Source organism: Micromys minutus (assembly GCF_963924665.1).
Source record: "Micromys minutus genome assembly, chromosome: 1".
Taxonomy (NCBI): domain Eukaryota; kingdom Metazoa; phylum Chordata; class Mammalia; order Rodentia; family Muridae; genus Micromys; species Micromys minutus.
The window spans coordinates 173412953-173428734 of record NC_137969.1 but is presented as its reverse complement, the minus strand read 5'-3'; positions in this window follow the sequence as shown (position 1 = coordinate 173428734).

The following is a 15782-nucleotide window of genomic DNA, read 5'->3' as shown; positions in this document are numbered from 1 at the left end:
GGATAGACAGCTTCATGGTTGCTACTAAAGAACTCAGCTATGCTGACCAGACTGAGGGCTTTGCATGAACTGTGACCCTGAAATTTAAACATTGCTGGGCAAATCTCTGCAGTAGATGAACACACAAAGGAATGAGATGCTGGGGTTATTAAGAAGAGGGAGATGAATGGGTTGGGCCATGGGGTTTTTACCCAATTGTGAAGGCTGCACCCAGCAACAGTCAACCTATTCTACATCAGTGATGCTGTGGAGGAAGCAAGGAGAGATCGTTTCTGGGTAGATCAGGATTGACCCCTGCAAATGGCAGACTCTCAGGAGTCAAATGACTGGTGTGAACTAGATACTCAGGATCTGTAGCTGACACACACAGCACCAGTTTCTCAGTCTCCAACCAACTGTGATGTCAAAAGCAATGGGCATGGTGCCAACCTTGTCAGAGAAAGTCAGGGTGAAAAGTATGCACATGTCTACTTTTACAAATTTTTACAAATATGTCTTAATCTTCAGACAAAAGAATAGAAATTAAATATAATAGAAGTAGTAAGCCAAACATCTTGCATATGAACTCAAACAAGTGTGTATGTATTAAGGGTTGGAGAGGCTTTATATAATCACTTGGAGGTGTTTTCTCAGATTCAGTCACTGAGATACACAGGGGTCATTACAGCTGTAGCAAAAGAGGAGGAGGAGAAGGAGGAGGAGGAGGAGGAGGAGGAGGAGGAGGAGGAGGAGGAGGAGGAGGAGGAGGAGATGATAGCAAGCCTAGGAGCAACATCCACACAGCTGTGTTTTTCAGCCATGCATGCTGAGGGAATGGAGGAGTCATGAGGGCTCCTGTCAAGGTTTCACAAAGCTCCTGAGAACAGGCAGTGTGTGGCTGGGTCAGATGCCCCAAGAGACCAGTGAGCACTGCTGTGATGATGGAGCCCAGGTTGTGGGGAATGCCAGGACCATGGGATTGGTACTGAAGAAATCCCCAAGTGCCGAGTAGACCCATTGCAATAGAGAGGTCCCATGCACTACAGGCTCGCCATGCCAATGGAACCCAGATGTTTCAAGCCCCAGATGCTGCACATGGAGCTGAGGGAGTTCACACTCATCCTGCTGGGTTTCAGTTTCTCTTTGGTCTTACTTCTGTGTCCCTGTTCCTCTCATGTGGAAATATGATGTTTAGTAAGTGCCATTGTAGAACACAACTTTGAAACTTGTTTATTCATGTTATATCTTTTTTATTTTACAGGAGCTCACGGGGAAGAAACCGAGCCTTGGTGGAAACTCTGAACATCTGAACAATATTAGAACTGTAAATGCTTAGGGACTTTGAAAGACTGGTCGTTTGCATGGTATAGCATGAGGTGAACCCAACTTAAAGTTATTATATCCCAAGGCTAACAAACAACTTCTCAATTTGACTGGATTAGGAATCATCTAGAAGACATACCTGAGGCATGCCTGTGAGGGTTTTCTAGAGAGGTTTAATTGAGGAGAAAAGACTCACATGAATGTGGGTGCCAGCATCTTAGGGGATGTGGTCCTGTCCTAAGTAAAAAATAAAATAAAGTAAAATAAAATAAAATGGGAAATGGTCTGAGCACCAGCATTCACTTGCTCTCTGCTTCTTGACTGAAGATGCAATGTAAAAACTGCCTCACGCTCTTGCTGCTGCTGAGAACCTCTCCCATACCTTCTTCATCAGGAACCCTCTAACTGTGAAACAAAAGAAAGCCTGGATTCCTTAAGCTGCTTCATTGGGAAGAGGTTAAAAGGCCATTTTGAGAGGTATTCTCTAAAACTACAAATGATACCAAATGTATTAGGACATGTGGCACAGCACATATCCCAAGCCCACCCAGGTCATTTTGAAGATTTCATTTTAGTATGTGACCATATGTATGCATATGTGGAGGTTTGTTCTCCTGTGACCAGTTGTCCTTGTTGGTCGGAAGACGGTGGAAGCCCTCCTGCAGCTGGAGTTTAAAGGTGGTTGTAAGCTACCCAATGTGGTTACTGAGAACCAGACTCAGGTCCTCTGCAAGAGCAGGAGACACTTTTAGTTGCCGAGCAATCTGTCCAGGTACCACCCAGTCATTTCTATGTTGATTTGTGCAATTTAAAGTATTGAGGTTATTTGGATAATAGAAAATTGCAAGGCATATAGTACAATAGCAAAGTCTTCATGTTTTCTTTTCTACTTCTAATCCAGGACAGGAAATGAGAAATCACATTAAGCCAATAATTATAATCTAATTAAGAGCCAAACTAAGAGGAAGTTCATTTAAAAGTAGATTATACAAATATATATAGGCTGCCTAAGCCGTCAGTCAACCTGTGCAGTTACCATTCATGGTCTCTGACAGATGGCCGGAGCTTCCATTCTCGTCCCTGGATGCTGCTGTGTGACGTGGTGTGCCTATCTGGAACACATACATAGCAGCGAACATCTCCCTGGTTCTTGTGATGTGTTACAGAGTAGTCCATCAGGTACCTGGTCCTACACGTTTGGTCTGTGTTCAGCATTTTGGTTTGACTTTAAATCTACATCTGACCAGATTGAAGTAGCCAGAAAAGAAAACAATTCACCCAGGGAAGAAATAAAATTCACTGGCTCAGAGCCCTCCCCCACATTCAGGGATGCCTTTGCTTTGCCACAGCAATTTCTTTATGAAATACGCATAGGCGTTGCTCATCCTCTTCTGAAGCTGTCTGTGAACCCTGGAAGAAAAAGCACTTCCTGTGTTTCTTAAAAGGCTGCCCTGAACTAGCAAACATGTGGATGCTTGTCAAGCACTTGAAGAGCCGGTGAAGACTGGTAGAGAACTACAGCGGCTGGAGGAAGTAGGTCATGTTAAGGACAGACTTCAGTTTCTGAACTGATGAGCACCCTCATCGGCATTTCTCCTCCATGTCTCTCAAGAACGCCTTCCTTCCATTGCTCCCTGCTAGTAATGACAGAGAGTCCCAGTCCTTGATACCACAGGGTCCAGGTATTCCGGGTCTTTTTTGTATCCCCTTCTCAGGTCAGTTATTGGCAAAGAAGGATAAATGTCATACTGGGTGCTTAGAATAGCTGGTTCTTGGAAAGCATTCTGGGGGCTTACCCTGTATTCAAAAGGACAACCTTGGTGTCACACAGCCAACTGCATCTATAGAAGTCACCATGTATGGCCAATGCTTCTGTGAGCTTTTGTGCTCTGTGTGTGATACTGCGTTCACTTAGAACCTGGAGAAAGAAATGCAAACATGGAGTTCAGAGCCTGAGAGCCAGGGTACACCCGGTAGCCCTCTGGCTCGCGCTCCGGCTGGCTGTGTCTGCCTGTGCACGCTTGCAGTTTATGGTGCTTTGTAGTTTACAACACTCGGTTTTAGAGCTGTTTCATTTCCTCTGTCTGGGGAATTACTTTGCCTTCTGAAGTGAATTGGTGATGGATAAGTAGCATTTGCAAAAGGAAGGACAGTTTCCTTCCGTTTTCCAGTGAGAACGAACTTGGGTCGGCGAGTTTATGGCATCATTACCGCTGACAGAGCAGACAAGATATCGGATTTGTTCATCGCGTTTCTGGAGGCAGGGAAGCACAGAGGGCAGGTACAGCAACCACTGCAGGCCGGTCCTCTCAGGCAGTGCTTGCACTGGACAAACGGGCTCTCGGTGATCTCTGTAAAGATACTAACCCCACTCAGGATCCACCGGACTCAGAGCTAACAACCTGAAGGCCTCCCGAGGTCTTACACTTTCCAACGCATGTTTTATCAAGTGAACTGGGAAGGTGGGGTGAGGGATGCAGTCATTAGGGTCACCACAGAGTGGCCGTTGTCTATACAAGAGGGACCTGAGGTCACGAGGCTACGTCAACGGCTATGAAATTAAGTCATAGTGGAGGCTGTACCTGTGATTTCATTTAAGTAGAAGCAGGCTGGCTGCACATGAATACAGTTGACAAAGGAGAAAACAAGTCTTCCAGGGGACTCAGAGCTCTGACCCTCCGGCTCTGACTGGATGGTAACCATTCCATCACCTGGTCCTTCTGCTCGACCAGTTTCAGACGCTGGCTCACAGATCCTGCCAAGCCACACCACACAAGACTGAGTGAGTACACAATGTGGCTTCCCCACACAATGGGATATTATTATTCAGCCATAAAAACAAATGAAGTACGATAGAATTCCATTATTAGAGTAATTCTGGAAGACATCATTCTAAGGGGAAAAAAGCCCAGCACAAAAGGCTGCACAACACATGATTTAACTGCAAATACGGCGCAGTACAGAGAAGGCCATCGAGATGGAAGAGTAGTGAGAATTACCACTACCTAGTTAGCACTAGTGCTTTCAGGGGCGTGACAAGCACGTGCCAAAGCGAGCTAGTGCTGGGACCTCATGGAGGGTGTGAGACACTGCTGAGTCCCACAGCTCATGTTAGGTGCACTTTTACCCATCCTCCCAGTCCAGCCCTGTTCTCTGTGGGCGGGCCAGAGGGACACGCTCAGACCTCACCGAACTGGTAGACAGTTGCCATCTTCATTGCTGTACACTCAATCCCCACCCCTGCACTGTCACCCCCACCCCTGCACTGTCACCCCCACCCCTGCACTATCATCCCCCACCCCTGCACTGTCATCCCCTACCCCTGCACTGTCTCTCCCCACCCCTGCACTATCATTCCCGACCCTTGCACTGTCACCCCCACCCCTGCACTGTCACCCCCAGCCCTGCACTATCATCCTCCACCCTGTACTATCATCCTCCACCCTGTACTATCATCCCCCACCCTTGCACTATTATCCCTCACCCCTGCATTGTCACCCTGACCCCTGAACTGTCATCCCCACCCCTGCATTGTCACCCCTACCCCTAGACTATCATCCCTCACTCCTGTACTATCATCCCTCACCCCTGCACTGTCACCCCACCCCTGCACTATCATCCCTCACCCCTGCACTGTCATCCTCACCCCTGCACTGTCATCCTCACCCCTGCACTGTCGCCCTCACCCCTGCACTGTCGTCCTCACCCCTGCACTGTCGCCCTCACCCCTGCACTGTCATCCTCACCCCTGCACTGTCATCCCTAACCCTGTAGTATCCCACCCACTCCTGCACTCTCACCCCTCACTTCTGCACTCTCACCCCTCACTTCTGCACTCTCACCCCTCACTTCTGCACTCTCACCCCTCACCCCTGCACTTTCACCCCTCACTTCTGCACTCTCACCCCTCACCCCTGCACTCTCACCCCTCACCCCTGCACTCTCACCCCTCACTTCTGCACTCTCACCCCTCACCCCTGCACTCTCACCCCTCACCCCTGCACTCTCACCCCTCACCCCTGCACTCTCAGTCCCACCCATGCATGCATTGTCACCCCGCAGCCCCTGAACTGTCATCCCACCACTTACTTGGCTAATACTTCTTAGCACACGCACTCATGTTCTGATGTGGAGCTCACAAGACTGACTTGTGGGATTCTCTTGGAAGCCGCTTGACGAGCCCAGTGCAATAAAACTTTATCTTAAAAAACGCCACATGCATGATATTGTTAGTTTATTTTTCTGCATAACAAGCTACCCCAAAGTTCAGTGAGTTAAAATAATGACAGTGTTGACTTGACTCACACATGGGTAACCTGAGCGGGCTTAATGGAGCTTGCTTCTCTCTGCCTCATGTAGGCTCAGGCAGCCAATCCAGAAGCAGAACCCCTCTCAGAGTGTAAGTCGATGTCATCATAGGACCTCAGCTATTGTAATCAACTGGGACACGTATACACAGCCGAGCCACATGGCCTGAACTTCCTTACAGTATGCTGGCTCGGCTCCAAGGTAGAAAGACCTGCAAAGAAACAGAGCCAGAGCTGTGAGACACGGAGTACACCTTCATCCTGCTAGAGATGCATCTTAAAGTCAACCTGCATCTAAAGGAGGCAATCTAGAGCTCTTTTACCGAAAGAAACATCAACACTCTTACAATCTAGAGCTCAGGGGATAAAATACTTGTTGCATAAGCCTGACAGTGCGGATCTGGTCCCCAGAATGCCCTTAGAGGTGGCAGGAGAGGCCAACTCCACAAAACCTTTTCCTGGTATTCATATACATGTAGCATGTGTGCTGCAAACACCATGTACACACACACACACACACACACACACACACACACACACACACGTCTTGTGAAAATCAATACAAACACATCCCTAATCTAGAGTAAGAGCTATGGGAGGCTTCTTGGGTTCGGACACCACCAAGCATGACAACTTAAGGAGGAACTCCAGAACCCACACAGTGGAAGGTGAGCAGCAGCCCCAGAGAGCTAGCCTCTGACAACCGTACCCACACTGTAACCCCGTGTGTCTGCATGCGTACATCCATTCACACGTGCACACACAAACAAATGCAATAGAATTTTCTCCTAAAAACAGGAGCTTCCATCCAAGAGCCCAGAGCCATCTTGCCCCCGTAATATCCTCTTTATTCACCGTTCGTGTATATTACTCTTTAGACTTCCTGCTCCATGAGATCGTGCCAGTTTTGCTCAGTGTCGTATTGTTAGCCTGTCACACTGACTGAATAGTTACTGAATGAATAAAAATTTCAACTGAGCTGTGACCATGACATTTGAGAGATGGTTAAATCAACGTGCCAGTGTGTGAGTGGGAATGATATCTATTAATGTTTATTGGTTCTTTTAGAAGGCTTTCAGTTTACCAGTCCACCCTGTTCTGGCAGGAATTAGGGCTGGTGCAGACCCTAAGCTGAAACAAGTGGCCTGGAGACTATACGGAGACCTTTGCATCTGCTCTTATAGAGAACCAGATTGAGGGAAACAAAGCTCCAAATCACTGAAACCCATGATCTATAATTTTTTATCACGACTTGAAAGTTTTACCATGATTTGAAACTGTTTCATTAACTATTGTTTTCTGAACATCACCCTAACCCATTAGCCAACCTAGCATGGCTATTCTCAAGTGAGGTAGATCCCACCACCTCCAGGAGATATTTTGTGGTTTGTGGAGACATCTTACTGTCTCCACAGAGGATGACACTGAAATCTAGTGAATAGAAACCAGGGGCATTGCTAAGCTTCTGTGATGGACCCAAACCCTCATAGACCAGAACCTTGATGGACCAGTACCTGTCATCTTCCCTGTACAAAAGAATTAACCTGCTGCATACTTGTTGAGAAATATTGGAGCAGAATTAAAGAACGTGAAGATGAAGACACATTCTTCCTATCTAAGCTGACTGCAGGAGCTGGGATGAAAACGGGTGTCTAGGACACTAGTCACTCATCTTCTCAGACTGCCTGTTGACTGGATTCAGTGACATTTTAAGATTCGGTTTCCATCTTTGCTTTACTGGCCTCTGTAAGTGACAGGTAACACAAACTGAATTCTGATTTCATTAGCATCACTGCTGCTATTAAAGGCAGAATACATCTTTAACTATTTAGTAATAAGTATATGGGGCACTCATGCTTTAAAAAAAGTTTTCATATGATCCATATGGTATTGAAAAATTGGGCCCTGTGGTCAAATTTGCTGAGAGAAAGAGTTAAGGCTAATCTTTTTTTTTTTTTGTTGTTGTTGTTGTTTTGTTTTGTTTTGTTTTGTTTTGCTTTTCTATGTATAATATTCTTTAGCTTTAGCTCAGATAGTTAATGCCACAGAAGACTAAGATGTCTAAGATGTCAAGTTAAAAATCTGCATTTTAAGCCATAATGAACACTTAACAGATCCCTAACCTAGACAAAGTTAGATGACTTCTGCATGCTGGTACTGTCTTGCAAACAGAAATGTGTTTTAAATGCCCACAGAAGGAACATTACCCTAGATAGTCTGTGAACACACAGATTATGGTAATGTGTATCGAGCTGAGCACACGGTAAGTCCACAGCAACTTCTCTTGGAATGTTGTTTGGACGAGGCTCTAATGATTCATTTCTGTTGCTGTGGTAAAACACCCTGACAAAAAGCAACTTCGGAGATGAAAGGTTTCCTTTAGCTTAAAATTCCAAATACACCGCAAGAGGGACATCACTGTGGTGGGAATTTCGGAGAGCTGGTCACATCACACCCAAGAGAGAGCCAAGGGCGGAAGAACTGTGGCTGTGTGCAGGCATTGGTGCTTTCTCAGTTTGCTTCCTCCCCTTCGATAGCATCGAACCCATGAAATGGTGCTGTTCACATTCACAGTGATCTTCGCACCTCAAGTAACCAAATAAGAAAAATCCCTCGTAGACACCCCACTGCCAACCAGTCCTTCAGTGAGACTCTCTTCCCAACCATTATGATTGGATAGACACAGATGTGTCTCAAAAGCCTCAGTAGAATTTGACTTCTTTAAGACCGTGACATTTACATAAAGAGATGCCTATGAATAGCATCAGGAAACGGGATTCACCCTCATGGAGGCTCAAGTTTGGTTAGATACAGTGGGGGAGCAGTGCATATGACCATTGCCTAAGGAATCATGAGAAGAGCAGTCCACGCCAGCACGAGTGTGGTTTTCTGAGTATTTTCTTTTCTTTACTTATTTCTTTACTTTTCTAATGCCGAGTATTAAGCTCAGGACCTTACCAATGCAAGCTATTGATCCCTGTGACATGTTCCACCCTCGTATTTGAAAACCACAGTTGGTTAAACACATAGGGGCATAGACCATTGATAAAGAGGGTTGACTACAGCCAGATGCTGAGCAGACCCAGCACCTATCAGACAGTGAATGGATTGATAGTCATGATAAAATCAGAACCATTGACTACCGAAGCACTCGCTGTATTTATCTGTCGCATGGTGGACCGAGCACGGTTGCCGGTGATTTTGCACACATTAGCTCATTTATTACTCACAGGGATTGCAACCACCCACGCAAAGCCCCATTTTCCTGTCTCACCAGTAGGGATACTGAGGCTGTTGTTACTGAAACAGGGTGTTACCGGGCTAAGTAAAAGGTTGGGGATTCTGAACCCCAAAAGCCTTCAGGATTCTCTCCCATGATGTGTTGACTTTACAAGTTATGGGTAGATATGCTTGGTCAAACTCACCCCAAATACAGGACTGACAATGCTGTTAACTGCCTAGGACAGTCACACCAGTTAGCCAGGAACCAAAGCACCCCAACATATGTGTAGTGACATCTCTGCTACACCAGCATCTCAGGTCTGTGGAGCCTCAACTCTGTCCTCCTCACACACCCCTTTATCCTCCAACCACACAGTCTTATCCTGGTGTGTAATATTAACCTCTGACGTGGCCACAGGATTTAAATAGCCATGTCTCCTTCAGCAGCTATATCCTTTCCACGAGGAGCTTTAAGCAGATAAGTTAAATCAGAACAATATGTTGTACCAGTAAGGAGAGGACTGTAGAACTGTTTGGTTCCTGGGGGGTGCATGGGGGGGAGGGGTTCAATGGGCAGGAATTTAAGGAATTACACGAGAATAAATAAAGTATCTTCACACTTAAGATGTTCTTTGAGTGACTTAACCGATACCGTTCTGAGGGGGTGGAGATAAAGAGCCTTCCACCCAGATTCACTCTGCTCAAAGTGATGGCTTCCTTTTCGCTGGCACACTTCGCAGGGGTTGGCTGTGCACAGCTTGGGGAAAGAGCACTGTGGCATCGTGGGACATTGTTTCAGCAACTTGAGGGTTATGAGCTCGGGGAAGAGACAGTTAAAGCTTCCTCGCACCAGCGAGATGAGTTGTACCACACAGCGCTCCTGCCAAGGTCAGCAGTCTGAATGGAGCTGAGACACTTACTGCCCGTGCCAAGCAGTGCCAAGCACCTCTGGAAGACCCTGCCTAGGACCCCAAATTTAGATTCATGCTGCAGTCTGGAGAGTGTTTTGACGTGCTGCCGGGCTACAGGGATAAACCGCACTGCACACTACCTCTGGAATGAGACAGAGCTCTCCAGGCTGGGAGGCTGAGGAAGCCGGACCTGGGCAGCGCAGCTCAGGTGAGTCGGGGAAGGGGGACACAGATAATGTGGGCTGTCTGGCCCATGCTTCTGCCGTGTTGATAGGAAGAGTCATTCTGCTGAGGCTGGCTGTTCCGGTGAAGCAGATTGATTCCGGAAGATTTCTTGTATTTTCCTAAATCCTTGTTTAAAAAAAAAACAAGAACCAGGCTGAGCCTGCTCTTGAATCATAAAGCCCCCTCCAAAACCAGGAGGATTATCTTAGAGAGGACCTAGCCAAGGAGGAATTGTAGTCCAGACTCTGCCGAGTCCCAGAAGCCCAGAATCTGATCAACATGTCCCCAGGGGGATTTCTTGGGATGCTTCAAAAGAGACAGAGATGGTGACCATGGAAAACACCGGGGTGGGGGTGGGGTGGCCAATTTCTAATTTGGAACCCATCCTAGACTTAACAGGAAGCAGGTTGGTATTAGGTGGAAAATATCACATAAGCTGGTGGTGTCTGAATTCTTCACAGGAAAAGATGATTATCCCTGCTGCAGCAAGCTTGGAATCCTTGGGGGATAGAATTATACCCTGGTTTGCATTCGTGTTTGCATCCCTGGCATAGGGCCTGGTGTTTGACACACATGAGAATGGTTTGTCTTCCTAAAAGTGATACGAGATTTGGGTCATAGCCCCAGCACATTGGAGAAGCAGCTTGGGGGAACCGCCGAGAGTGCACAAAAGCCATAGAGCAGTATTTGGTACGGAGGATCACGTTATCTCCGGTTGGAGCTGCTTCAGACTTAGGCAAGGGCATTGCCCTGGTGGCTGCAGCCAAGGGCTAGGTGAGACTCCATGGTCTTGAAAGCCCAGTTGGGGCCAGTTCACTAGACGTCTGGTCTGTGGTGAGGTTCTGGGCAGGCAGTGCTGGCTCAGGCAAATCGCCTTGCTTTATTTTGCAGCAGGTTTGTCCTGTCACGAGAGTTTGCTATTTAATCATTCATCGATCCTCATCTCCGTTTAGGGCCAAGTGATCTTGTCCTGCAGTCTCTGTTCTCATGTCGCCGTCTTTTCAAGCAGGTCACATGTGTGTATCACCTGCATTTGCTATTGAAGCTTAGCCACAGTCTCTAAAAAGCCCCTCCAGCTAGCTCATGCCTCCTCTTCCTGGAAGCATCCAGTGCTTGTTATGCATTCGATTATATCGATCTGTAGTTGCCCAAAGCTGATATTCCTGGAGTGTTGGGTCTATGGCTCCACGCCCCAGAAGACTACCATTATGCGGCACATGGGAGAGAGGACCTCATTCGACTGCAGGGAGAGACAAAGGGCGGCTTTCCCAAGGAGTGTATCTGTGGGTGACATCAGGACATGCAGACAGTAGAAACATCTGTCCAGATGCTGCTGCAAAAGACTGAATCTCAGAGGCTACAAGATGCACGGTTAGGGCCCACTGCAGGCTGCCTGAACATAGAGGATGACATACAGTAGAACCCTTGATCTGCAGAGTGTGGCTACAATCTAGCTGACCTCGAATGGTGGCACAGAGAAAGCAGGCTATAGTCTTGGCAGCATCCATCCCCATACCGAGAGGCTCATGGATGATCAATAGTCAGCATCAACACTTAGATAATTAGGTAATCTTAAAGTTTAGATTTTTGTCCCAGAATCAAATTCTAGGTTCATGATATGGAAACTAAATCACATCTTTGTTGGGGTTCTGGTGCCACCACGGTTTCTTTCACTGTGCAGCAAGCATGAGGTCTGTGGTCCTTTCAGATCCACCACAGCACCTTAGCCCAGATGACAGACTGGGCATATGAGCTGGAGCTGTGGTTAGTACACAGGCTGTGATAGATGCACTAAAGCTGGTGTAGGAAAAGATACAAGCAATCTAGTGCCCAGGAAGATTAGCAGGCAGCTGGCTCTGTCTGCATTGGATGTTGGAGAAGTCAATCAAGTGATCAGGAAGACTTACATACAGCTCATCTCTATGCCTGTGCTAGAGGTCTGGTGCAGTCACCAGAAACTGCTGTTCCAGTATATACTGTGGATTCCTAGGACCAGCTCTTTTCCTAAGCGACTTTCTAAAGCATTTCTCTTATTCTGTGGCAAAGATATTTCCTCTGACAGTTCTGATTAGCAGAACAAATCACCAAAAAGATGGAGATGATCTTTCTCCCTGGGTCAAGGAGGTACAGTGCACAGAGGACTAAACCTGTCTTAGAATCTAGCACACATGCATGCTTGCTTCCCCCCCCCCCCCACACACACACGGGGAGAGAGAGATGGGGGTAGAGAAAGTATGTATAGATAAGTCTGTTACTAGCAGGACTTGAGAAGCCTAAGTCATCTACGGGCTGGGCAGGAGGAAAATTATGCATGACTTACTCTTGTCAGAAAAATGAGGAGGGTCATGCCATGAAAATACTTTATACTTAGCAGCAACAACTTAGCTTACCTTATTAGGCTGAATGCAGATAAAGCTTTGTACACTCATTTTGAACGTTATTTATATTTTAGAATCATAATTTCTATTTTAATCCTAGTCCCAAACATCTTGGGTTTTTTTTTTTTTTTTTTTTCCCTGTTGCTGTAATAAAATATCTTGACCTAAGTAACTCAAGAAAGGGAATATTTTCGCTTTCAGGTCTAATGTGTAGTTCATCATGGTGGTGATGTACCAGGGGCAGCAGCTTGAGACAGCTGATGACAACACATTTACAGGGATGGATCAGAGAGCACTGACTGCATACACATTAGTGTTTCACTTTCTAGGGAATGGTGCTGCCCACAGTAGACAGCTCTTACCACCTCAAGTGATGTTAATATAGTCCCCCACAGACATATGCAGAAGTCTACCAGGTGATTCTAGATTCACATCAGTTTTACTATTTAAAAAAATATCATAATTACCTTTAAATGTATCTATGTTAGTTAATTTTGTGTAGCTGTATCCAAAATACTAAAAACAGTGGCTCCAAGGAAGGAGTCATTCTGGCTCACAGTGTCAGGGAATTTATTCTGAACTCCTTTGTCTCTTATGGAACTGTACCTACAGAAGTGGGGAACCTGGCAATCTCTTTACCACATAGTAGACTGAAAGCAGAGAGTGAGGAGAGAGCCAACAAGGTAAAACCTCCAAAGACCTGCTCCCCATTGTAACCCACTTCCAGAATTCCCCAATATAGAGCCACCTGCTGGGAACCAAGCCTTCACTCCATGAACCTCTGGGGACAGTTCATGTCAGAGCCAAAAGGTACTTGGATTCTTTTGGCTGTTTCCTGAAGCCTATGCCTTCCCCCTGCAGGTAGGAAAAAAATCTGGAAAGGAATTATTATCAAGGCACAGAAGGAACCCGGGGTTTACCTAAAGGCTCTTTGTACATCCTTAAAAGCAAGACAAAGCCCATCTCTCTCTCTCTCTCTCTCTCTCTCTCTCTCTCTCTCTCTCTCTCTCTCTCTCTCTCTCTCTGTGTGTGTGTGTGTGTGTGTGTGTTTGTGACTTTAGGGTCTGATGGAGAAGGGTGTGTGTGTTTGACATGAATAGGGTAGGAGGTTCTCAGGTGCTGTGGAAAGAGGATTATGAGTCTGTGTGTGAAAGATTCCAGTAGGGCCACAGGCGTGGGGGAAGCACAGCAGGCTGGAACTCCACATCTACCTTTTTATTTGTTAAAAGCAGACAGAGACATGAATGTGAGAGAAAGACTTGAGAGGAGGGGTGGAGGGCTGGCAGCAGTGGGCGAGAAGCAATTAGAAAGCATTTTTATACGTGTTTGAAAACGTTCAAGAGCAAATTTAATCCACTAAGAAAAATCAAATGAAGAAAGCAAATGCCCATTGTCACCTATGCTATGCAGGGGTCTTCCCTCAGCATGATGTCCAGAAAAACTGTTCAGGGCTCTTATGTCCAAGGGGCTGAAAGCAAATTGGACAGAGAAACAAAGGAAAATGAAAATTATAGCAGTTCTAAGCAAAGAGAAAGGCTGTGTTTTAAGAAACGGGTGGGACAAGCGTAGATTCCTGGAGGAATGTCCCACAGAAAGAAAGCCAGTCCATGTAAATGGGGAAGGCTAAAGTCGGACACAGGCTGTAGGATACAAAGCATATTGGATGGGTTGTAGGTATGTGTGTGTACATATGTGTATACGTGTGTGTATGCATATGTATGCTGTGATAGTTTCTAATTCTTCAAGATTTAAGCTTCAGGAAGACTGTTTAATGCAGGCTGGTCTAGCTACAGGGAGTCTGGTGAGGATTTTGGCAGAGGTCTAGGCAGCCAGCTAAATGTGCCTTGCCCAGAGTGGGGGAGGGGGATCGGGTTGAATGTCAGACCTGTGGGTGCAACTGGCGGGATTGGACTGAAGGAAAGCATGGTCAGTGATTGTTTAATTACCTATGATGTTCACACATGGGACATGAGGTGGGTCTGAGGAGACAGAGCTTCCATCCAGTAGTTACATGTGTTGCTCACAACCAATGTCGTAGGCCTGTTACTCAGCCTGACTGTCAGCAACAGCACATCTATCTATTGCTGCTCCTGCTGCTGGGCTGTAGCCCAGGGTAGCCTGGGAGCATCCCGAGACTGTGTTATCTCCATCTCCCATCTTAAGGCGGCAGCTCTGGGAAGACATGTCTGTCACCACTTCAGGCTTTTTGTGGGGGCTCTATGTTTTGAACTCGGGTCCTCCAGCTTTCTGGGATACTAAGCTTTTGCCCACCTATCCCACCCCTGTGCCTCTTCTGCTTCCCAACTACCTAGCCCCACCAGAACTGTAGAACCGCCTCTCATAGCGTTCTTCCATCACTCCCACTGTGACTTAATGACTAACCGCCCCAGGGAGTGAGGGTGATGAGGCAAGGGTGTGTTATAAATAAGACTCCACCGGTGTTAATAGGTCATTTTAAGATATCAGGGCTACAGTGAACCTCTTGGGGGGGGGAGCTTGGCGGAGGGAGGGGCTTGCAGAGGGAGGGGCTGGCAGAGGGAGGGGCTGGCAGAGGGAGGGGCTGGCAGAGGGAGGCTGGAAAATCCTGTGGGGACCGGTGCTGGAGACAGAACTTTGCTGAGGTCAGAAGCTTCTTGGTGTTCAGGTTGGGGAAGTGGGATATTGACTGTCAATATTCCTGCTGCTCTTCTGCTCTATGGACGGGGTTCTTGAGTGGCCCTAGCTCCACTCTTGCCCCTCTGGTCCTGCCTGCTTTTCTGTATGCCCCAGGAAGATGAGGTGTTCTTGGATACCCATCTCTGCGGAGTTCCTCCCTGTCCTTCTCCACCCCCACCAACACCCGTAGCTGACAAAATGTGATGACCAAAAGAAGTAACAAAAGCCACATGTGCCCAGAGAGTAGGCAAGAAGTAAACTAGCCCGGGGTTCACCTATGGGCTGCTAATTTTTCAACAAAATGGCCAGCAGCTGCAGCCCATGCCCAGCTGCTGGGGGCTTCTGCCTGTTCTTAATGTAAGGACGCAGGAAGGAGCTAGGAGCCCGGTTGTTTTTAAAGAGACAGTGTACGATCTGATTGATCTCTGTCTGGCACTTTAGAAAAAGTGGGGGCTGAGAAAGGTGGACAACAGGCTGACCTCAAGGCAGTTCTTAAATGATTTGAATTCTGTACAGGCTGAAGTACTTAATGACTCAAAAGGAGAGCCTAACACCTGGCATTTCATGGCAGCACAGGAGTGAAAACTTCCCAGAAAACTAGCATTTGTTTACTTATGGTATGTTTGTGTTTGAGGTGCTGTGGGTGAAACCCTCCTTGTCTTTCCTTGTGACATCCTCGGCCTTTTAATCAGACCTCGCCCAATCACAGATGCATTTTCCCTGTCTGTCGTCAGCTCTCATTTGTTCTGAGATAGGTACATCCCTCACAGTAGCTGCATTCA